The 6,645-nt window shown below is 48.7% G+C and overlaps 1 non-coding gene across 1 annotated transcript; it reads left to right on the top strand.

The window, feature by feature from the left end:
• The first annotated feature begins 826 nt into the window (after nucleotides 1-826).
• TRNAT-CGU (transfer RNA threonine (anticodon CGU)) lies at nucleotides 827-898 on the top strand. Its single transcript has one exon. It is a non-coding gene; the product is annotated as a tRNA-Thr (tRNA).
• Nucleotides 899-6,645: the final 5,747 nt, after the last annotated feature.

The following is a 6,645-nucleotide window of genomic DNA, read 5'->3' as shown; positions in this document are numbered from 1 at the left end:
TTGGCCAGTCCTTGCCCCCCCCCCCCCTGTCCTGTCTCCAGCACCTCAACCAGGCACAGATCTAGGCAGGGTAACTCCCCTCAAACCTTGACCCGTCTATCATACTATTTTAAGAAGCCATCAACGCCAGATAAAGATACCGGCGGCCTTGTTCTCCTGTACAGTAACAAAATGTTCGAGTTTTCTCACTGGGTTTCGTGTACACGAGCTCAACTGCACTTGAAACACCACACCTGGAGAGAGTTCTGGGAGTTCTACTCCCTGAGCTCGGCCTGGGGCCAGGCTCGATTTGTGTTAACTTGGTCCAACAGGCTGTTGCTTGGTGCGGCCCGCATACCCACGCATTCACTACAACGAGCTTGGTCCGGCACTTCTTGCAAGGAGTTATTTATCTAATTGCTTTTGAAGACGTCCACCTTTCTTCCGGCAATATTTCTAATGCTTGCTGAGAGAGCACTGAACTGCCGTGGACCTCTGACGTTCATACAGTGCTCTCTGACTGTGCCTAAGGCACCTCTACTCCTCGCTGGTTTTATTTTGCAATTCCTTCCGTATCTTTCGCTCAAATATGTTCGTATTCTACTATGCAAGCTTGGAAGCAGGACTTCCAGTATCTTCCATATTGAAAGCACAATATTTCCTCTCTTATCTTCGTTAGGTTTGGTTGGGTTAGAGTAGTGATGAGGTAGCGGCGTACATAATGTCCTCAGGTGTTAGTCCCTACTCCACTACCACCACACACACACACACACACACACACACACACACACACACACACACACACACACACACACACACACACACACACACACACACACACACAGGGGCCTCGGTAGCCTGGTGGATAGCGCGCAGGACTCGTAATTCTGTGGCGCGGGTTCGATTCCCGCACGAGGCAGAAACAAATGGGCAAAGTTTCTTTCACCCTAAGTGCCCCTGTTACCTAGCAGTAAATAGGTACCTGGGAGTTAGTCAGCTGTCACGGGCTGCTTCCTGGGGTGTGTGTGTGTGTGTGTGGTGTGGGAAAAAAAAAAAAAAAAAAAAAAAAAAAATAGTAAGTTAGTAGTTAGTAAACAGTTGATTGACAGTTGAGAGGCGGGCCGAAAGAGCAAAGCTCAACCCCCGCAAAAACACAACTAGTAAATACACACCCAACACCGGGGGTACGCCAGCTGAACCAATCACATCACTCCATCAGCGATTACTGACTCTTCACCTGACATGCAAAAATTTACAAAGGGACCAGAAATGTCTATAGGCCTATACATATACCGCCACCACGACCTAACGTGACTACACTAACACTATGTAAGGTATACGAACACCCAGAAAATTAACTCATTCAAATGAGCTGATGAAATACGGACGAGTATTACAATGGGCCTGGTAGTGGGCCTGGTAGTGGGCCTGGTAGTGGGCCTGGTAGTGGGCCTGGTAGTGGGCCTGGTAGTTAGCCAGTAACCCCACACCACGCCAGCTGGCTCCGGTTCCCATTCTACCGATCAACAAAAATGCACAGCTGGGGCCAGATTCACGAAGCAGTTACGCACGCACTTACGAACCTGTCCATCTTTTCTTAATCTTTGGCGGCTTTGTTTACAATTATTAAACAGTTAATGAGCTCCGAAGCACCAGGAGGCTGTTTATAACAATAATAACAGTTGATTTGGCAAGTTTTCATGCTTGTAAACTGTTTAATAAATGTAACCAAAGCCGTCAAAGATTGAGGAAAGATGTACACGTTCGTAAGTACTTGCGTAACTGCTTCGTGAATCTGGGTCCTGGACTCTAGCACCTGGTCCACCACACCTTCAGTGTGTACCCAATCGTTGGGCGGCTATGTTTATTAAACAGTTTACGAGCCCCGAGGCACCAGGCGGCTGTTTATAACATTAAAAATATTTGATTGACAAGTTTCGATGCTCATAAACTCTTCAATAAACGTAAACAAAGCCGCCAAAGATTGAGACAAGAGCAACAGGTTCGCAAGTACTTGAGTGACTGATGAACCCGGCCCCCAACGTACCAAATACAACGCTCTATGTAACGTCATACCAATTTAGATAAAGAATTCCATCATGTAGTCAAAGACTAGGACACAATGGTCACTGGCCCCTAGAGGTATTTCATGCTCTAAATTCTCGATATCTTCTACGTTCTGGGTGAAAATCAGGTCTAATAGGCTCGGTGCATCTCCTCCTCTTTCCCTTGTGTCTTCCTTCACATGTTGTGTTAGGAAATTCCTGTCTATAACATCTACTAATTTTGCTCCCCACGCTTCGTCCCCTCCATGGGGAGTCCTTGATTCCCAATTTATCTCTCCATGATTTAGGTCCCCCATGATCAGCAGCTTCGCTCTCATTCTGTGGGCTAGTGTTGCTGCCTTCTGCAGTTCATCTATACATGTGTGTGTGTGTGTGTGTGTGTGTGTGGTGTGTGTGTGTGTGCTTACCTAATTGTGCTTACCTAATTGTGCTTGCGGGGGTTGAGCTCTGGCTCTTTGGTCCCGCCTCTCAACCGTCAATCAACTGGTGTACAGATTCCTGAGCCTATTGGGCTCTATCATATCTACATTTGAAACTGTGAATGGAGTCAGCCTCCACCACATCACTTCCTAATGCATTCCATTTGCTAACTACTCTGACACTGAAAAAGTTCTTTCTAACGTCTCTGTGGCTCATTTGGGTACTCAGCTTCCACCTGTGTCCCCTTGTTCGCGTCCCACCAGTGTTGAAAAGTTCGTCCTTGTTTACCCGGTCGATTCCCCTGAGGATTTTGTAGGTTGTGATCATGTCCCCCCTTACTCTTCTGTCTTCCAGTGTCGTGAGGTGCATTTCCCGCAGCCTTTCCTCATAACTCATGCCTCTTAGTTCTGGGACTAGTCTAGTAGCATACCTTTGGACTTTTTCCAGCTTCGTCTTGTGCTTGACAAGGTACGGGCTCCATGCTGGGGCCGCATACTCCAGGATTGGTCTTACATATGTGGTGTACAAGATTCTGAATGATTCCTTACACAGGTTCCTGAACGCCGTTCTGATGTTAGCCAGCCTCGCATATGCCGCAGACGTTATTCTCTTTATGTGGGCTTCAGGAGACAGGTTTGGTGTGATATCAACTCCTAGATCTTTCTCTCTGTCTGTTTCATTAAGTACTTCATCTCCTATTCTGTATCCTGTGCCTGGCCTCCTGTTTCCACTGCCTAGTTTCATTACTTTGCATTTACTCGGGTTGAACTTCAACAGCCATTTGTTGGACCATTCACTCAGTCTATCCAGGTCATCTTGTAGCCTCCTACTATCATCCTCTGTTTCAATCCTCCTCATAATTTTTGCATCGTCGGCAAACATTGAGAGGAACGAATCTATACCCTCTGGGAGATCATTTACATATACCAGAAACAGTATAGGTCCAAGGACTGACCCCTGCGGGACTCCACTTGTGACGTCTCGCCAATCTGAGACCTCACCCCTCACACAGACTCGTTGTCTCCTGTTGCTTAGGTATTCCTCTATCCACCGGAGTACCTTCCCTCTCACTCCAGCCTGCATCTCCAACTTTCGCACTAGCCTCTTGTGTGGCACTGTATCAAAGGCTTTCTGACAATCCAAAAATATGCAGTCTGCCCACCCTTCTCTTTCTTGCCTTATTTTTGTTGCCTGGTCGTAGAATTCAAGTAACCCTGTGAGGCAGGACCTGCCATCCCTGAACCCATGTTGATGCTGTGTTACAAAGTTCCTTCGCTCCAGATGCTCCACTAGTTTTTTTCGCACAATCTTCTCCATCAGCTTGCATGGTATGCAGGTTAGGGACACTGGCCTGTAGTTCAGTGCCTCCTGTCTATCCCCTTTCTTGTATATCGGGACTACGTTAGCTGCTTTCCAAGTATCTGGCAGTTCCCCTGTTGCCAGTGATTTGTTATACACTATGGAGAGTGGTAGGCTCAGTTCTCTTGCTCCTTCCTTTAGAACCCAAGGGGAGATTCCATCTGGGCCTATAGCCTTCGTCACGTCCAACTCTAGTAAACACTTCCTTACTTCCCCACTGGTAATCTCAAACTCTTCCAGTGGTTCCTGGTTAGCTATTCCCTCACTTACCTCTGGAATTTCTCCTTGTTCTAAGGTGAAGACCTCCTGGAATTTCTTATTCAATTCCTCACACACTTCCTTGTCATTTGTAGTGAATCCTTCCGCCCCTATCCTTAATCTCATAACCTGTTCCTTTACTGTTGTTTTTCTCCTAATGTGGCTATGCAACAATTTAGGCTGAGTCTTTGCCTTGCTTGCGATGTCATTTTCGTATTGTCTTTCTGCCTCTCTTCTCATCCTGACATATTCATTCCTGGCATTCTGGTATCTTTCTCTGCTCTCCAGTGTCCTGTTATTCCTATAGTTTCTCCATGCCCTTTTACTTTGCTGCTTAGCTAGCCTACATCTTTGATTAAACCATGGGTTTCTCATCTTCATTTCTCTGTTTTCCTTTTGGACTGGGACAAACTTGTTTGCTGCGTCCTTGCACTTCTGCGTGATGTAATCCATCATATCTTGGGCCGTCTTTCCCCTGAGCTCTGTTTCCCATGCTATATCTGTTAGGAATTTTCTTATCCCCTCATAGTTTCCCTTTCGGTATGCTAACCTTTTGGTTTCGGTATCCCTCCTCGAGTTCAATAACCCTTCTTCAATCAAGTACTCAAACACCAGTACACTGTGGTCGCTCATTCCTACTGGGTCCTCAAAACCGATTTCTCTTATGTCGGAGTCGTTCAGAGTGAAGACTAGGTCGAGTCTCGCTGGTTCGTCATTGCCTCTCATCCTTGTGGGTTCTCCGACATGCTGCGTTAAAAAGTTGCTTGTCACCACCTCCAATAGTTTGGCTCTCCACGTATCCTCGCCTCCATGCGGTTCCTTGTTCTCCCAGTCAATCTTTCCGTGATTGAAGTCGCCCATGATGAGCAGGTGGGATCTATTTCTACAGGCAGCAGAGGCTGCCCTCTCAATTATAGTGTTAACTGCCTTGTTGTTGTTTTCATACTCTTGACTGGGTCTCCTGTCATTTGGTGGAGGGTTGTATATTACTGCTACTACTATTCTTGGTCCTCCCATTGTTATGGTGCCTGCTATGTAGTCTCTGAACTCCTCACAGCCCGGGATGGCCATCTCCTTAAAACTCCATTCCCTTCTCATGAGTAGGGCCACTCCGCCTCCTCCTCTACCTTCCCTCTCTTTCCTTATTACTGTATACTCCTGGGGAAACACGGCATTCGTTATGATTCCAGAGAGTTTTGTTTCAGTGAGTCCGATTACATCTGGGTTAACTTCTTGTGCTCTTTCCCTTAGTTCACTTGTCTTGCTTGTGATCCCATCTATGTTCGAGTACATCACCCTGAAACTGACTCTCTTCTGCTTCTTTTCTGGGGGGGACCTTTGGGATCTGGGGTGAGTGGGAGCTGGGGGGACCTGGCACGGGGGGATTGGTGGAGGAGGGAGGGCTTGGGGTGGTGGGGGAGAGGGGGAGGGTACAGGGGGTGGATAAGAGGGGGAGGGTACAGGGGGTGGATAAGAGGGGGAGGGTACAGGGGGTGGGTAAGAGAGGGAGGGTTGGGGAAGCATGGGGGGAGGAGAGGCTGTGGGGGATAGGGGAGATGGGGGGGCTTGGGGGAAGAGAAAAGGGTGGAGGGCTTGGGGGGCGTGGGGGAAAAGGGAGGGCTGAGGTGGGTGAGGAAGAGGGGAGGGTTTAGGGGAGTGGGGGAGAGGGGAAGACTTAGGTGGGGTGGGGGAGAGTGGGGGGCTTAGGGGGGAGGGGAGAAGGGAGGGCATGGGGGTGGGAGAGACGGGAAGGCATGTGGGAGAAGGGAGGGCATGGGGGATGGGGGAGAAGGGAGGTCCTGGGGAGAGGGGTGAGGGGGAGAAGGGGGGTGAGTGGGGGGTGGGGGGTGGGTGGGGGGAGGGTGCCCTAGGTGGGTACTTAGTGGGGGGCTGACAGGGGATGGGGCAGGTTGGGTGTCTGTTGGGTAGAATTTGGGGGTGGTGCCCCAATCCCTGTGGCTGTTGCACTGTTTGAGGAGGGTTCTCCACTTCCCTCTGGGATTGTAGGGTTCTGGGTTGTGGTACTCCGATTTCCTTCTCTCTTCCTGCGCTCCTTCCTCGCGTCTGCTGTCCGTATTCTCTCTTCCCTTGTCATATCCCTCTGCAGGAATATTTTCTTGAACTTCTCTACACCTTTTAGACAACACTTCCTTGCTAGCAGTTCCTCTTTCGCGATTTCGCTCATGAAAACCACCTTTATCATTCGGTCTCTGTCCTTGTTGTACTTTCCAAGCCTGAAAACCTTTTCAACATTTCGCTCAGCTCCCTCCATCCTTACCTCTTTAAGGATCTCTTTAATCATGTTTTTGTCCTTGTCTCTCCGCTCCTTTGGTCTGGTCCCTGTTTGTTCTTCAATGCCTGCTACTACTACTGCTCTATTTCTCTCTATCAGCCGGCTAGTACATCTAGCTGCTTCCTGAGAGGAAGCCACTTCCATGGCAACTTCCTTAACCGCAGACCTAGCTTCAGGGCTCTTTTTAAGCATTTCAGCAAATGAGATCTGGGTTGTGGTGGTCCCCTCCACAGTAGCATTCCCATCTCCCTGGGGTACGGTTTGTGCCTG

The sequence above is a fragment of the Procambarus clarkii genome, chromosome 27, assembly GCF_040958095.1.
Source record: "Procambarus clarkii isolate CNS0578487 chromosome 27, FALCON_Pclarkii_2.0, whole genome shotgun sequence".
Lineage (NCBI taxonomy): Eukaryota > Metazoa > Arthropoda > Malacostraca > Decapoda > Cambaridae > Procambarus > Procambarus clarkii.
The sequence above is the reverse complement of the archived record's forward strand: the minus strand, read 5'-3'. Positions and strand labels throughout refer to the sequence as shown.